The sequence below is a fragment of the Papio anubis genome, chromosome 5 (genome assembly GCF_008728515.1).
Source record: "Papio anubis isolate 15944 chromosome 5, Panubis1.0, whole genome shotgun sequence".
Lineage (NCBI taxonomy): Eukaryota > Metazoa > Chordata > Mammalia > Primates > Cercopithecidae > Papio > Papio anubis.
In genome coordinates this window covers 37,523,431-37,540,865 of record NC_044980.1, presented here as the reverse complement: position 1 = coordinate 37,540,865, position 17,435 = coordinate 37,523,431, and the positions used below count along the sequence as shown (strand labels likewise).

The following is a 17,435-nucleotide window of genomic DNA, read 5'->3' as shown; positions in this document are numbered from 1 at the left end:
CCCAGGAGGTAAAGGCTGTAGTGAGCCATGAATACACCACTGCACCCCAGCCTGGGCCATAGAATGAGACCATGTTTTTTTTTTAGAAAAAGATTCAATTTATCAAATTACACATTTGAAACTCAAGCTCCTAATTGTGAGGTTTTAAGTTCTGCCTATAAGTAGAACAAGATCTGCAAGCCCAGCAAATTTTAAAATTACATTTGAAGTCCTTAAATTAATATTTTGTGTCGCTTATAAATTCAGTTAACCACCTTTAAACATTTTAAGCTGCATGTACAAATTTAATATATTTTATTTCCTTTTTAAGTAATTCAATTGCCTGACTTAACAAAATTATCCGATTATCCTGATTACTTAAATAACCTCTTAAAAGTTAACAAGTCACAACCTTGTAAGTATGGTTAAGCTTAAGTTTCTAGTTTTTTGCTTTTTTTTTACTTTTCAATATTAGGTAAAACTTAGCAATATTTTCACTTAAAATTAAAAGTCTAAATTAGTTACTCAATTAACATTTTAATTGAAATGTCAAGACTGACCTATTTATAACTCACATGCCTAAAATACCAAATGTGCACCGATTCCTAACACAAAAGTATTAATATTGTTGAGTTGATATTCTCAAACATTTCTATATCCAATTCTACCTCCTTCTGAAATAAGACTTAGCTGGGGAATAATCTGGGTCATTCTGTCCAATTCTGGGCATCACTTTCCCATGGAAATTTTTGCTTTACTTTCTCAACTTATTGGAAGTTGCACAGCAATCAAAGATATCGGCCTAGATCTTTGTTAGATTCTTACTCGTTGCCTCAATCTTGAGAACACTCAAAAGTGGTGCCCCTCAGCCATGGTCTTTACAGTCAGGTGACAATAACTCTTTCTTTTGCTGCTCAAGCAAAATTTCAACTTCTGCTCAAAATTGCCATTTAATTAGATGTTGCTTTTCTTTGGATCTTAAGATACGTGAAAGTATCTTACGTCAAACATAAAACACCCTTGAATTGAGGAAAGCCTGTATTCTTCTATTCCCCCTATTTGTAGAACTTCATAACTCTTAATAATGTTAACATGTGGTGTCTGTTGTGCTAAGGGTAATGACTCTTTTCCATATGTGAGAAATGAACAGTCCTACTTGTACTTTATATTTACATTTTGACCCCTTCCACTCCACTCCCTATAATCACATTTTAATTTGAAGCCCCGGTCTTCAAGGAATTTAGTTGTGCATTCTTTTCTCTAACTCTACCTTAAGCTCTTTAAAGAGTTACATTCACCAAATAGATCACTTGAAATCCTTCTCAGCACCTAGCACAGGATGCCCAGTGTATTTGTCAACTTAGCAATGTTTGATGAATTAAATAAGGTATTACGATAAAAATGTACAATCAAGTGGAAAATTGGTGTCAAGTTGATTGAATAGAGGCACAGAGTGAAGCTTAGGCTTTGAAGAAATTTAGCAGCAAAGTGGATGTAAAGATACGTAAGGTCTAAGGAAGAATTCTGTGGGTTGCTGGGAATAAGTGAGTCAGAGAAAAAAAATAATAACAAAGGCACTGAGTGTGTAATTACTATTTGCCAAGCTCAATTTCAAATGTTTTATATGTGTTAACTAACTCATTTAATCCTCCTAACATTTCTGTAGGGTAGACACCATTATTATTGCCCTTTTACAGAATGAAGAAACTGAGGCACAGAAAGGTTAAGTCCTTTACCGCTATACTGTTTGTATGATAATTTACTTTAAAATATTTCAGTGTGCACCGGGCATGGTGGTGCATGCCTGTAATCCCAGCACTTTGGGAGGCCGAGGCGGGCGGATCACCTAAGGTCAGGAGTTCAAGACTAGCCAAGCCAACATGGTGAATCCTGTCTCTACCAAAAACACAAAAATTAGCCAGGCGTGATGGTGGGCACCTGTAATCCCAGCTACTTGCGAGATTGAGGCAGGAGAATCACTTGAACCTGGGAGCTGGGGGTTGCAGTGAGCCAGATCATGCCACTACATTACAGCCTGGGTGACAGAGCAAGACTCCATCTCAAAAAAAAATAAAATAAAATAAATAATTTCAACGTAAACTGCAGTGCGACATTTGTATATATAACTTTAGCCCTTGGGTTAGGTAGTTAGCATTTGAAGTCTACTAATCAGGAATCTATACTCCAGAGGTGGCCATGCTCCCAGGCCCCTTCTCCCCAGTCTTGCCTGGCTGGTTGATATGGTTTGGCTCTGTGTCCCCATCTAAATCTTATTTCCTATTGTAATCCCCAAGTGTCAGAGGAGGAGCCTGGTGGGAAGTCATTAGGTCATGGGGGTGGCCTTCCCCTTGCTGTTCTCATAATACAGTTCTCATGAGATCTGAAGGTTTAAAAGCAAGGCACTTCCCTTTTCACTCTCTCTCTCTCGCCACCATGTAAGACTTACATGCCTTGCTTCCCCTTTGCCTTCCACCATGACCGTAAGTTTCCTGAGGCCTCCCCAGCCATTTGGAACCGTGAGTCAATTAAACCTCTTTTATTTATAAGTTACCCAGTCTCAGGTAGTTCTTTACAGCAGTGTGAAAATAGACTAATACACTGGTCCTGATGTCAGAGTATTGTTCCATCTATGTGCAAGGTGCTTGTCAGAGTGCTTGAGGACAGAGCAAGCATAAACCAATTTTGCAATAACAGATTTGTGGTAGTTTGGTGCCTGCTTGCCAGTGAATATTTGTACTTTTAGCAGAATTTGACCTCAGACTTGCTGTCATGGTAACATAGGCTTGTTAGAGGTTGTGAAGGACTGCTCTACCTCTGATCACCAGAGGTTACTAATATCTACTACATTGCCGAAGGCAGTCTGCAACTGCCCCAGGTCACACATCTGGCAGGTGGCAGCACCAGCACTCACTCTCAGGCCACCAGCGCCCTAATTAGCATGCCACACTGCCTCTCTGGAAGGGGATTGAACAGAAGCGATCAGGGCATGAGTGAAGGAGCAGGGTTTTCAGGCAAAGGGAGGTGTTCCAGGGCATAGCTAGAGGCAGCAATGTTTTAAGAGAAAAGATTTCTTTCAGTCAAAAAGGGAGACAGAGAAAGGTATGAAGACAGAGGGTATCACTGTAGGTAAGTTTAGAGGCAGAGGGAGGAAATCAGAGCTTCAGCCTGGTGGATCATATTTCCTTGGAGAAGTAGAATTCAAGGGCTTGGATTGAAAGTAAAGGTGGTGGGGTTGGTGCAGTCTTAAGTTCAGGGGTAATGGGGAGAAAGTCCCTTCTGTGTTTCCCATGTATGTTCTCACGTGAAGAAAGGTTGCCCAGGCCCAGGAGCGTGGAGCTTGTAGGAAGGGAGGCCTACGGAGGCTAAGCATGGCCCCAGGGTCATGACGGGGAATGTGTTCCAACCTCTAGTACCCTGTCAAGATATCAAGACCATCCAGTGGAAGACCTGAGATACAGCCTGTCCTAATGAACAGCGAGAAGAGAAACAAGGCACAGCCCAAAGGCCCCAGTATGCAGAGACACCTGCTCAGCAGGACTCAACTTTACCTCAAAGAGGAAGATGATAAGGCCCTTTCCTGTCCCTGTCCAAAGTGTGCTGGAGAGTTTAGGATGCTCACTGTGAATTCGAAGATTTGCTCAGGTCAAAGAGTAGGACAGTCAGTTCTGGAGGAGACAAAATGACTCTGCATTTCGTTCCTCTGCAAGAGCTGATTAATAATTCAAGGCAATGCTAAGTAAGTGAGTTCTGCCGGGCAGGCTGGCTCTGAGCAGGGACCTCCCGGCGGGTTGCCATGGGACTGTGTTCTCAAAGAAAAGACCCCCTGTTCGTCTTATATACTCCTTAGTGTCCCTGGCGCTGATCCCACACAGCTCCCAGGGAACTCCTTTTCAGCCAAGGGGATGAATGCCTGCTACAGAAAGACCCTGGAGGAACTTCCAAACTCAGGCGGAAACAAGAATGGTTGGAGAGGCCATGTGACTCTCTCTTGGGTATTTGCATTGTACTAAGAGGACAAATAGAGGGGTCTTGCTAAAGAAAAGAAAAGAGGTAAAGAAAGTGGGCTGCCTGGCTGGGGAATCCCAGGGACCTAACTCATCCTCACTACTGCCTGCTGTCAGTGAAGCCTTCAGAGTATAATATAATATAATATTCATGGTATTCATATAGGTTTCAGTATAAAATATTTAGTTTGATAAAAATGTGTTACAGCAACTCAGTCATAAACTCATTTAGGAAATACTGGCAACCAAATCCAGGTCTTGCATGAGACAAAGGAGTGGAGGTTGATCTCAATAAATCCCTCATTCATCTTCAGCAGCATTCTCCAAAACACAGAGTAAGGCAACAGCAGCAGGGAGTGCAAATCCTACTCAGTGAGCTGAGCCAAACCCCCCCTGCACACTTAGAGTTAGTCACTCCTTGGAGTCAGTGTGGACTGAGAACTCTCTGGCCACCCAGGGAAAATTACACATATTATTTTATTACAACAGATGTCCCCACTTCTTTGTAAAGGAGTACTCCCTTTTATTTTCCCAAAACCATGTACCTGCGGGTAGCAGGCATGATACCAGGGAAGTCACCGTGTTTGTGTGTGCACGGGTGAGGGTGTTGTGGATGTGTGAATTGGTGCAACAGACTGAGTGTGTCCCCCCAAAATTGATATGTTGAAATCCTAACCTCCAGTGTGATGCTATTAGGAGGTGGGCTTTGGCAGCTAATGAAGTCATGAGGGCAGAGTCCTCAGGGGATTAGTGCCCTTATGAAAGAGGCCCCAAAGACGTCTCTCATCCTCCTTCTGCCTCGTGAGGAGGCAGTGAGAAGACGGCGGTCTGCAGTCCAGAAGTGAGTCCTCACCAAATCCTGACCATGCTGGCACCCTAATCATAGGCTTCCAGCCTCCAGAACTATGAAAAATAAATCTCTGTTGTTCATAAACTACTCAGTCTATGGTATTTTGTGATAGCAGCCTGAACGGACTAGGACAATTGGGGTGGTAGGGGGAGGGGGGCCTTAGAAGGAGTTACCACCTATTAAGATGGCGCATTGAGGATCCACTCAATGTAGCAAGCAGAGACCAAGCACTCACAGAATGGCTAGGATTTAGGAAAGAGATGAATGGAGACAATAGCAATAATGATAATAGAACACTTTCTGTGACTAAACTATTTTGAGTCTACATATTTTGAGAAATGAATCATCAGGGGGAGAAGAGCAACAGCATATATCTAATTAACAATAAACTCAGGCTAATGTAATACACAGTATATTTAAGAAAAGAGCTATGAAATTGCAAAGGAGGGAGCTGGAGAACAATATTTTCCAGTTGGAGGAGAGAGACAGGAAAGGTTTCCTGGAGAAATCTATTTGTATCGCAGCGCCTGCCCCCCAGCACACCCAACCTTCAACCAGAGGGACGGTAACAAGGCAGAGGCCCTCACCCCTGCCGGCCACATGGGAGGCCATGGCACACATTTGGAGGGGCGTCCCCCAACCTCCATTTTACCCCCTTTCTATCTGGAACAGTTGGAAAGCTGAAAGCCTTCCGAGGCTACCTCTCTCTACAGGAGAGCTTGGTTTGGCCAGAGAGCTGCCCTTGCCAGAGATCTGGGAGGCAGACAAGAGGCAGAGACCATTCTCCATAGCTGTAGCGGCTGATGAGTGAGCGCCAACAGATGCATGTGTTTCGACAGCTGACCTCCAGCTTCTGCTTCAAGGGGTGAGGTGGTTGAGGCAGCAGCCCTAGTAATTGCAAAAGCAGCAGCAGCCTGTTCTTTGGATGCTACCCATGGTTTGCACTTGAAACCTACATTCGATCAGCAGCCTCCTGACTTCTGCTCCCCTAGCACCTCCTGCTTGGAATACCTAGAATGGTTTCTGTTTTCCACACTTTACTCTAAGAAATAAAGATGCTTTAGATGACTAATTAATGACTCCTACAGATAAGTAGTAATATAGAGAAAATGACAGCTAATTTGGACCTGGCCATGATCACTGCATCCATTTGTTAGCCTCCTACAAATTGGCCTCTGTTCCACCACCCTAAGAGAAAGACCCTATCTGAGATATCCAGCGACCCCATCCTTGCAGAGAGACCCCTTAGTGACCTCTCTGCTAATTTGTTGCCCCTCCCTTCCTTAATATGGTTTCTTCCTGTATCTGACCTTTCTGTGACTACCTTCTCTTTTTCTCTGAATTATCTTTTTTCCTACCTCTATCAAACTGCCTAAGTTCTTGGCCTTCTACACTTCTAACTTTGCATTCTGTCTCTTGGGAAAATACATTCATGCTTTATTTTGTTATTTCTGATTATCTACTATGTGCTAGGAGCTATGGCCCAGGTGAAGATAAGCTGCAAGATTCTTCTAAGAGAGGCAAGTTAGTTACAGAAAAGGCACTTTCCAGTGCAATGAGCATTCTAGGGATGGTAGGCATAAAGGACTTTGAAAATGGACAGTAGAAAATGGAAGGTAGAAAATGAAGGAGGCTTCATGAAGAAGGCAGCTTGGGAGTTGAATCAATGAGGACTTTGATAGGTGAAAACAGGCCTCAGGGAAAGGAAAACATTTTAACAGGAGGAAATAACATGAGAAGAATTGAATGGAAGTAAAAAGGTATAGGGCACGTGGGGAAATCCTACTCACATCCATAAAACAATCCAGTATGCTGTGTGCATCACTTCATGATGGATATATGCCCTGAGAAATTTGTCCTTAGGCTATTTTGACATTGTGTGAACATCATAGAGTGCACTTACACAAGCCTAGATGGTATAGCTTACTACACACCCAGGCTATATAGGGTAGCCTCTTGCTCCCAGGCTGCAAACCTGTGCAGCAGGTTACTGTACTGAATACCATAGGCAACTGTAATGCAATATAAATATTTGCATATATATAAACAGGTCTAAACATAGAAAAGGTACAGTCCAAATACAGTATTGTAATCTCGCGGGACCACCACTGTATAAGTGATCTGTCATTGACCAAAATGTCATTTTTAGTGCATGACTCTGGTTAGATTGTGAGCTCCATGGGTGAGGAACCTGTTCACTAGCTGTCTCTCTTCCCAGAATTCAGCACTGCGCCTGGTACATAGTAGGCCCTCACTAAGTATTTGTGAATGAAAGACTAGAGAGATGAGTGAATGAGTCTAGTTCAGAGCGCAATCACTCCCTCCTGCCCACACTGCTGCAGTTATGTCAAGACAGGGAGACAGAGCCCTGAGCGAAGAACTCTACTCCTCAGCATTTTCCATGAAGCCCAGCCAGGGAGCTTCCTCCTTACTTTCCCTTCTACTCCTCCGTAGTCAACCAATCCATTGGGTCAAAGGTACCACTAACCGTGAGCTAACGTTGATGGTTCTACCTTTAAAATGTGTCCAGAATATAACCCAGTTCATATTCTGGGTTCTGCTATAATCAAGTACGTTGCTCACATTCCACCTTGATCCCTGACAAACACAGCAGCCAGACTGGTCCTTTCAGAAACATCAGTCCCAGCACATTACACCTGTGCCCTTCCCAGCCCCACATGTTCTCCAGGGCCTTACATGGTCTCCTCTGTGATATGGTTTGGCTCCGTGTTTACACCCAAATCTCATGTTGAATTGTAGTCCTCAGTGTTGGGGGAGGGACCTGGAGGGAGGTTACTGGATCATGGAAGTGGATTTCCCCCTTGCTACTCTCATGATAGTGAGTGAGCTCTCACGAGATCTGGTTGTTTGAAAGTGTGCAGCACTTCCTTATTTACTGTCTCTCTCTCTCTCTCTCTGTCTCTGTCTTTCCTTCTTTGCCATGTGAAGAAGGTGCTTGCTTCCCCTTCACCTTCTGCCATGACTGTGAGTTTCCTGAGGCCTCCCCAGCCATGCCTCCTGCACAGCCTGTGGAACCGTGAGTGAATTAAACTCTTTTCTTCATAAATTACCCAGTCTCAGGTAGTTCTTGATAGCAGTGTGAGAAGGACTAATATGCCCTGCTAACTTCATGAGGAGCGTGTACACTCACTGCTTCCACTTCAGCTATTTCCATGCTAGCTAATTTCCTTCTCATGCATGGTGAGACATGCATTTCAATTATCTTCCTAGTTTCTTCCAACTCTTGCCTATTTACCTCGTTTGAAAAGTGTTATTCCCTCTCCTTTCTTGGTCTCTTTTGTAAGCCAAGAAATAAGCTGTATTAAGTTTAATAAATCTAAGAACAGTTCTACAGATTTAACTACCCTGGGGTTTGCAATGAAATTAAATTAAACGAAGAACCTAGTTGGCATCCTCTGAAATTTGTCAGAATCTTACACCTGTGGAGTATATCAGCATCCCCACAGAGGTTTCGATTGCCTCCTTCTGCTCTCCTAATTAAACCTGCTATTCTTTTGAAGGCCTGCCTCTCAAATTATACAATCTTTCCAAAATAACATCTTACTTAGGATTATTGTTTTTATGATTGTTTAAATAGTAATATAGAAAAATAGGGTTTTCTTATATCTTTCCTTCGCAATAAACAATTTTCAACAATATAATAGCTTAAATAGGTGATTGTGATGTCACCCTTAGGATATAATCACTGCTTGTCACATCGTTTCTGTAGAAAAACCAACTCACATATGATGAAATGTGATGGGGGTGAAATAACAGCAGTGTGATTTTCGACCACCAACTTGCCTTGGAAGGGAATTTGGGGATGTGCACCGCTGGAAGCCATGTGAGTTTTGAGAGTATGTAAATTCAGATGACTTGAGGGAATGTGGTGTGGTAAACAATTATGCAGTGCCTATTTGTGTGTGCATAATTGGTTGCTAGGACTGAGCCATGATTAGTCACCAAATTACAAAAGCATGACTTTTCCTTCAATGGATGTAGCACTTGCCCAGGATACACAGTTTGGAGACAGTAGCATGGGTTAGATTTTTACCCTATTTGCTCACTCTGCAGGGGTCTGTGTGCAGTATACAATTTGCACAACTATATGTGGGACCCTGCTAAGTTATCCAGAAAAATTGCATCCATATGATGCCCTACAAAATGCCAAAATCTACAAAGCAGTCAACCTGTATAGTCTACACGAAAGGGAGGACACACTTATTCTAGTGACCCAGATTCAAATCATAGCCAAAGAAGCAGTGAGGATAAAAGGTCAAAGAGAAAAGTCACACAGTCCTGGAGTTGGGGGAGAAAGAATGGGGCATGGATGAGGCAAAGGGAGACGAAGGGGAAACAGATTGGAGAGAGGGAAGAGAAAGGAAGGACGGAAAGAAGTAAGGAAGGAAGAAAGGAAAGAAGGAGCAAAAGAAGATTTATGCATAAAAAATGTAAGTTATTTTTGAAACATTCATGACCCCCTCCCCTTTTTGAGGCATTGTTGTGGGGAGACAGAGATGAGTCCTGATCCTTAAGCTCGATCTACTCACATGCAAAAGAAGGAGCAAAGCAATTACACACGCACACATGCACACACACACAGACACACACACATGCAATGAGGCAGCCATCTTTATAAATTTCAAACTGGAGCAAGGCACAAGAAGTCCGTATTAGTCAATATTAATAGCTATGCCAATGAAAAGTTCTTGCTTCTCAAACCAGCACACCATTCTCAGAAGCCAAAGGAGGAGAAAGCTTCAGAGAGCTAAAGTTAAATCAGTTCAGAAGAGGAAACGCTCCCAGGGAATTCACTGTTTCATTTCACAACACACCTCCTTGTGTTGGTGCCCTGGGCACCTGATAAGCTGTAAACAAGAGACAGATGGGACATTGATTTTGAGTCTGTGTGTCCTACAGAGAATCTACCCAGGCTAGGTAAGATGAAAATAAAGGGATAGACTAGGGCCAGGATTTTAGAGCTTGAAAATATTTTGCTGCCTGGGAGAGCGTCTGTAAGCAGATGATAATAATGACAGTTGGCTGTAGGCTTTGGCAGATGCATTTCCCAAGCATTTTCAGACTTAATGAGTCCAGAGAGCATCCCGTGGGGCAGGATAGTCACGTTATTAGCAGATTACGGTAAGGAAATGGGGGAAATCTATGGGTTCAAGTGAGCGATGGGGACACCAGAAGTAAGTATCTCAGCCTGAATCTTCACAAACACTTTTGCTTCCAACCTTTCTCCCAGGAGGGGCAGGGGAAAGGGGTGGCTTGAAGTATGAATGTGGTTTCAGGGAAGAGGAGAGTGATTCTCCACATGTGCATTTAGTCCCTTGTCCTCATATTTGCACACACACCCATGATACTGCCTGAACCAGCAGAAATGACCCCATGGCAGTGGGGCCTGTATATATTGTACCGCTTGCACAATTACACGTGGCACCCTGCAAAGTTATCCAGAAAAAAATGCACTCATATGAGCTCTAGTCATCTGGCTGCCTAGCAATTTCTCAGTACCCTTCCTTGGTTTGAAGATGTCCAGATTTATGAATCCCACTTCTCCAGGAAGAAGCCAGAAACTCACTTTCCTAAGTTGTCTATAGCTGGACATAAGCAGGGCCCTGGCCTCTTCAGATAGACCGTGCCAGACTTTGATTGTAGGAGAGCGTTGCATAAGAAAGAGTGCAGAGTGGAGGAATTCTGATGAGGGTGACAGAGAGACACTTAGTTTGCAGAGTCCAAGGTTGTGGTGGTTCCAGTGGTAGTTCCCCTGCTGTGCTATAACAGCAGAGACTCTCCTGGAGCAATAATTAAGGTATCCAGCTCAGTAGCCTCCAAGCCTGATTGTCCAACTGTCCTAGGTACTCTGTGTAAAAACCAATACAGTTCAGTCACTACAATTGATGTAGCTACAGAGAATTCTGTTGTTTGCAACCAAACACTCTTACTAATTGTCCTTGTACTTACAGGCGATGCAAAAAGAAAAAAAAAATCAGTAATTAAAATGAAATTTTAATGTAATAATTTTAGAAAGCATTTAGGTATTCAAAAATAATTTTGCAAAAAGTATAAATATATTTCTACGTTATTTTAAAATCAAAGAAACAGAATCCCAGAGAAGCCTAGTCATATATCAAGCTGCTTAGCACAGTAAGATTAAAGTGAGAATTAGGGGCCAGGCGTGGTGGCTCACGCCTGTAATCCCAACACTTTGGGAGGCCGAGGCAGGAGGCTCACCTAAGGTCAGGAGTTCAAGACCAGCCCGGCCAACATGGGAAACCCTGTCTCTACTAAAAATACAAAAATCAGCTGTGCATGGTGGGTGCGTGTCTGTAATCTCAGCTACTCAGGAGGCCGAAACATGAGAATCACCTGAACCCGGGAAGCAGAGGTTGCAGTGAGCCAAGATTGCACCACTGCACTCCAGCCTAGGGAACAGAGTGAGACTCTGTCTTAAAAAAAAAAAAAAAAAAAAAAGAAAAAGAAAAAGAAAAAAAGAGTTGAATGCAACATTTTATAAATCAAAATTAATGAAAAATCCATGATGCACAAAATATCAAAATTTTAAATAAATGCAAGATCAGTATTACTGATTTTTCCCTTTGTCTCAGACTCTGATATATAGTTACTTATGCTGTCTTTAGGGAACTTGCACATGTTATCTTTAAACAAATTAATAGCACAGATTAGACTACTTCATTGCCTCTTCAAATAATCAAAGTTTAAATCTTCTTCTTCCTGCTATGTGAATCTTCTTCAGCAGAATATATAGTAGCATCTCTCTCTGAAGCATTCCTCAGCCCACAAATTTGGATTAGATCAGAATCTCTGTGTCCAGACCTGTCCGGATCTTGCAGAAATATTAATGTTGGCAGAATCTCTAAAATATCAGAGTAAATTGAACCAAATTAAACACAAGGAGACATAAGATCAAATTTTAATGACTATTTGGGCTGCTGGCCACCCAGCCCTTCTCCATAGGTGAACGCCTTGATAAATCACAAGGATGGTGGTAATTAGTGTTCATTTCACACTATATGCCAGAGGCCATGTTAGACGCTTGAAACAGTGGATGCTTCTTGTCGCAATTTCTGTGAGGCAGGAAGTCCTATGACAAAAGTAAGGATGAAGTTCCTAGTTAAGAAGTGACAGAGCCACATCATAAGCCCAGGGTAACAATGCCAGGGCTGAAGTCTCCCTACCACATCATGTTTTATTTTAAGAAAGTGGACTTTTTCTCAAGAAGTCTGAGGACCACAAAGCATCAGGCCTGGGCTTCCCCAGCAGTCAAATGGATATTGTTAGAACGATGGCTTGGGGAAAGCCACAGCTTCTCTTTTATGAGTGAAGGGAGTGGAAGGAGAGACAGCTGCAGCCTGCAAGCCTGGAATCTCTGTCCAACAACCAAGAACCTTCAATTCTCCCTGCACCACTGAGGAGTTTAGTCCCAAAGAAGCACCTAACATAATTTTATACTCATATAATCCTAGGTGTTCTGATATGAGAAGAACTTCTTCAGAAGATGTCTTAATGCATATGGGGAAACTGAGGTCCAGGTAAGTAAAGTAATTTTCATAGAAAACCGAGACTAGAACCCATGTTACTCAATCCCCAGTTAAGACTGAGTTCATAACACCATACGGCCATGCAGATTAAGTCCTGAACTCTGTCTATGCAAAAAACTGTGCTTCGTCACTGAGACTGAAAGACCCTCCTCAAAAGGTTTACTCTGTACACCAAAGGGGGGGAAAAATTTTGGCATTTTATAGGCTAAATCTAGCTTGCAGATGTCGTTGAGTTTTTTTTTTTTTTTTTTTTCCTGGTTTGTCAAGTGTTTTTGAAAAATTTGAACTAGTCGATATAATTTAAAAATCAGGAGTTTTCACATGCAAATCCAGATTTCTGGCTCCCCTTCAAAAAGAGTCCAAGATCAGGACACACTGGAACCACTTTCTCACATGGCAGCTATTGGTTAGAGCAGGTAGTATGCTGAGCCAGATCATACCGGCTCATAAGAGCCAATGATAAAATATTCAGAAATGTTGTGGGCCACGTGTTAAATGGTAGCTTGAAATCAGCCGCAGGATCATTTACAGCAGCCATGTTACCATGGAAACATGGACAATGGAAACATTGGTCCATTGTCCATCTGCTCCTGCTCCACATTGGTCAAGGACGACGCCACCAGCAAAATTCTCTTGTTCTTCTAGATTACACATACATGAGTTGTCCTGGAAAATCTCAAGTCAAAGAAGCTGCACTGCAGGAAATCAATATGGTGCAGGCCCCAGGCAAGGCATCACTGACTATACTTGCAAGAAACAAATGCCTGCAAAAATCAGGACAAGATGATTTTGAAGCTGTGCAAAACAGGTAGTCTATATATTGGCTTTTTTGAGTAGTGTAACTATGAACATTCTTGTACATCTCTCTTGTGTACGCGTATATATTTCTGTCAGATACACGCCGTAGGACTGGAATTGCTGGAACATAAGGTATTCACATGTTCAACCTTAGGAGAAATGGCCAAACAGTTTTCTAAAGTGCTCTTATTTATTTACATTCCCACCAGCCATAAAGGAGAGTTGCGGTTGCTTCAACATTTAGTGCTGTCATATTCTTTTTCAAACCATCACTTAAAAAATCACTTCCTGTTGGCTCAAGATGATAGTCAGTTTGTACCTCTTTGATTATGTGGTTTACTTAGCACCACGTTTTATATCAGGCCATTTGTGTTCTGTGTCATGGCCACAGATGTGCTCACATATTCCAGGCTGATGGGGTAAGATCAACAACTTCACACTTGACCCAAGTGGCAATCCAAAGTAAACAAGGAGGAAGGAGTAAGTCAATAAAATTCCCAAAAGAAGTCACCATAATTGATTACATTTCATTTATCAGAAAACCATTCCAAGTCTTTGACTAATTTGAGACTCCCTGTTGTGAGACAAAATCTCTTCCTCTGTGAGTTATTATAATTCTCGCCAGGAATAGCCAGGGAGCTGCTTTCCTCTGCTCCAAGTCTCAGCGTCCAGGCTGTTTGTAACACGTAATCTATGATTGAGAAACAGGACAAAAGGGAGACCATCTTACAAGATCTGGTCCCAAACCTCCTTTCTCTTTAGTTTCAGCCCCAAATCAACCCTACTTGACTGCTCCCTCACGCCACAAAACAACGGAGTGCTCTCATTCTGAAGTGCTCCCTTGGCTCCCACTGGTCAGGATAAAATTGGCTTCCCGGGAGTCATTCTGGCCTGACCTCCAGCTAGGATCACCTCCTAGGAGATGCACCAAGTCTGGGAAAACCACCCTCAAGTATCTCTGGCTTGTAAATGTCCATTCCAAAGACTTGAGCAGTAAGGATGAATGAATTGCAAATAGAACTAGTTTCTGTTTAGGAAGCCCAAAGAAGCTCCCTGTGTTCTTCCTCTGCGATCTGCAGTGGACAGCCCACTCTTTGGCCATGATGAACAGTGGCTCTCCAATCCTGCCTCTACCCTTGGTACCGTTCCAGCCCACCTGGGACAGGTGGGTACACTGCTCGTCCGTCCTGCCATGCCAGACCATTCATGCCATGCCCACAGGGTGGTATCCTGGGGGAGAGTCCTCCTCTCGAGAAAGGTGCTCTTTCTTCACCATGGGCAAAGGGAGGTCCAGCTGACCCCAACATTTTGTGCTGGCAAGCATCCAGGAGATGCTTAGTAGCTGTGAATTATCTCAACACCCTCTCATGTCCTGAGGAAGAAGTCACAAGTCATAGCATTATTCCTTTGACATGTATTCCTTTTCCCATAGGGCAAAGCTGGCTTGCTCATGAGCGTGTCCATACTTCACACACTCCAAACATGCCAATGCACCACACTTGTAGGAAGCAGGCAGCAATAAGGGTAACAGAAAGACTTCAGAGCTTCATCCGAAAACTCCTTTACTGAAATAACAGCAAATATTTATTGCTGGGCTCACTATGTATACTTACTAAGCACTTTCTATATATCTCACTTAATTCTCACAATGCTTTGAGGCAGCTACTTGTATGAGCCCATTTCATAGCTGGAGAAACTGTGTCCATGACTTCACAATTAGGAAGTGGCTAAGGTGAGATTCAAACCCAGGAAGTCGACCTCCCAAGGCCATGCTCCCAGTAGCTATATTGTAGCAGGATTTCTTCTCCCATCACCCGGCTGTGGATCCCCAGTCCCCAGCTACCTGTTTTCATCTATCTTCTTTGTGGTCCCAGCTCCCAGACTATCCTGAAAGTGTCTCCAAGGCTTTTGGTTGGGAGCCAGCCCAACCTCTTGTCTTCTCCCCAAACCCCCAGGAGACTTTCTAAGATCAGAATCCTTGGAGCGTTTTGAGCTGCCCAGTAAGCAGAGTCCACACCGGTAGCCCTCAGCTACTAGCAGAGGAGAGTCCACACAACATACCTGAAGTCCTCAGCTTCAAACCCCAGCACCATCACCCAACAGGAGTGAACATTTAGCAGGTTATCTAAACTCTCCAAGGCACAGCTACTTGGGAGGCTGAGGTGGGAGGATCACCTGAGCCCAGGGAAGTTGAGGCTGCAGTGAGCCATGATTGTGCCACTGCTCTCCTGCCTGGGCAACAGAGTGAGACCCTATCTCAAAAAAAAAAAAAAAAAAAAAAAGCACAGAGCATTTTATCAAAAAGCATCAGTAAGACATTTGTGAAGAGTCGGCTTCTTATCTCAGAAGTGTGTTTCTGTTCATGTCAAATATGCATTTTCGTATCTCTTGTAAGCATATATGATTGAGGTTAAATCTCAAACTCATACTACTGCAGTGGCTCTTGATCAGGGAGAGTATCAGAATTACATTTCTGAGATTTCTCAAGATGGCTTTAAAATCACAGAACCAAGGATGTGTGTATTTTGATTCAGACACCGTTCCCACTTCCACAACCTGCTTCTACCTTCTCAGTCAACAACCACTATCCTAGTAGCTTTTTAGATGGTGGGCACCCATCCAAATGAACAGCTCTGGAAATGAAAGCTTGAAAAATCAAAATAGGCTGGGCCCAGTGGTTCATGCCTATAATCCCAGCACTTTGAGAGGCCAGTGTGGGAGGATTGTTTGAACCCAGGAGTTCCTGATCCGCCTGGGCAACGTAGTGAGACCCTGTCTCTAAAAAAAAAAAAAAATTTTTTAATTAGCCCCTCGTGGTGGAGCGCACTTGTAGTCCCAGCTACTTGGGAGGAGGAGGCAGAAGGATTGCTAGAGCCTGGGAGGTTGAGGCTGCAGTGAATACACACACACACACACACACACACGCACACATATGTATGTAGTCTAATTTCTGTCCAAAGACATTCTATTTGCTCCTTGATTCTCTGTCCTTTTAAAACAGTCTCTCTTTCCAGTTAACACCTAAGGCTCTGACTTACTTTCTTTCCCCAATCGTTGTCATAGCCTTCTCCAGCATGTGTTCCTTCTATATTTCAGACATGGCACAGGAGACACAGCAATAACTAAGTATGTACAACAAATCAAAGGATGGAGCCTCAAACTGAAGCCAAGTCTACCATATCTTATCAATTTACCCAATACCATTGTCTCTCTCTGTAAAGGTTACCCTTTTATGCACATAAATGTGAATTAGAACATCTCTGCCCTGCTCCTTTCAGCAGTACAGCTCTGCAATGACACACGCTGCCATCCATTTCACTGGAACATTTGCCATAAAGTTGCTTTAAAAGACATTCTCTTACAATACTGTCAATGGCCCTTGCATTAAAAATGAGAAAAATATGGAAACATGCATTAAAATATTCAGAAATAAATGGCTTTTTTATTACATAAAAGCTCTCATGTGTCTCAAAGGTACTGAGAATAGAATAATTTATCATAAATTAGATTATTATTGCTGGGAAAAGATCTATTTTAATGCCAGTTTTCTTGGGGATTAAACCAAACCCGAACAGTCCACTGGGGGGTGTTCATAAATGTATAAGTCAAATACTGAAAAGCTTTAAGTGGAAAATACATGCTGATGAAGCAATCTTGGAAAAGACAGAACACATTCTGTTTGTTCTCATGTCTGGCAGGGGGCAACTATTGCATCCAGAAAAAAAAAAAAAATGAAGATGATGAGTTCTCTGCAGCTAAGATGAAGACCCACTGAGCTTTGGGGTTTAAAATGCAACGTCAGAACTTCAGACTTCCGGCACCTAGGTCTCCAGCTGCTGAGTGGTGCCAGCATCAGACATACACTCTGCAAAACAGATACTGTCTTAGGAAAATGTGACCCTGTTGTCCTTTCAGGCCCATATTTCACAAGAAGACAAGTGGAGAGTTAAAAGGAAAACTGCAGATCTGAGTGAAGAGACAGCAAGTTGTCTTTTCTGATATAGCCAGCAAATAAGATGTTCTGGTTGACATGTGCTAAAGATGTCGTGCGGACTTTCAGACTCAGAATGTGATCCCATGTATTTCTCACTGAAACTATATTGAATGTTATTTGACCACTGTTGAATCAGTCATCTTGAGAAATGTTATCTTCATACAGTACCAAGCAGAGAGTCAGTGACTAGAATGCCACTGAAACCAGCTTTTTATAGGACAAGGTTTTCATGGTTTTAGGGG

At 42.8% G+C, this 17,435-nt stretch overlaps 1 long non-coding RNA gene across 1 annotated transcript; it reads left to right on the top strand.

Moving 5' to 3' along the window:
- Positions 1–7,842: 7,842 nt before the first annotated feature.
- Positions 7,843–15,438, top strand: LOC103885039. The gene is made up of 3 exons (XR_002522507.2): positions 7,843–8,677; positions 12,327–12,392; positions 13,047–15,438. It is a non-coding gene; the product is annotated as an uncharacterized LOC103885039 (long non-coding RNA).
- The last annotated feature ends 1,997 nt before the right edge of the window (positions 15,439–17,435 follow it).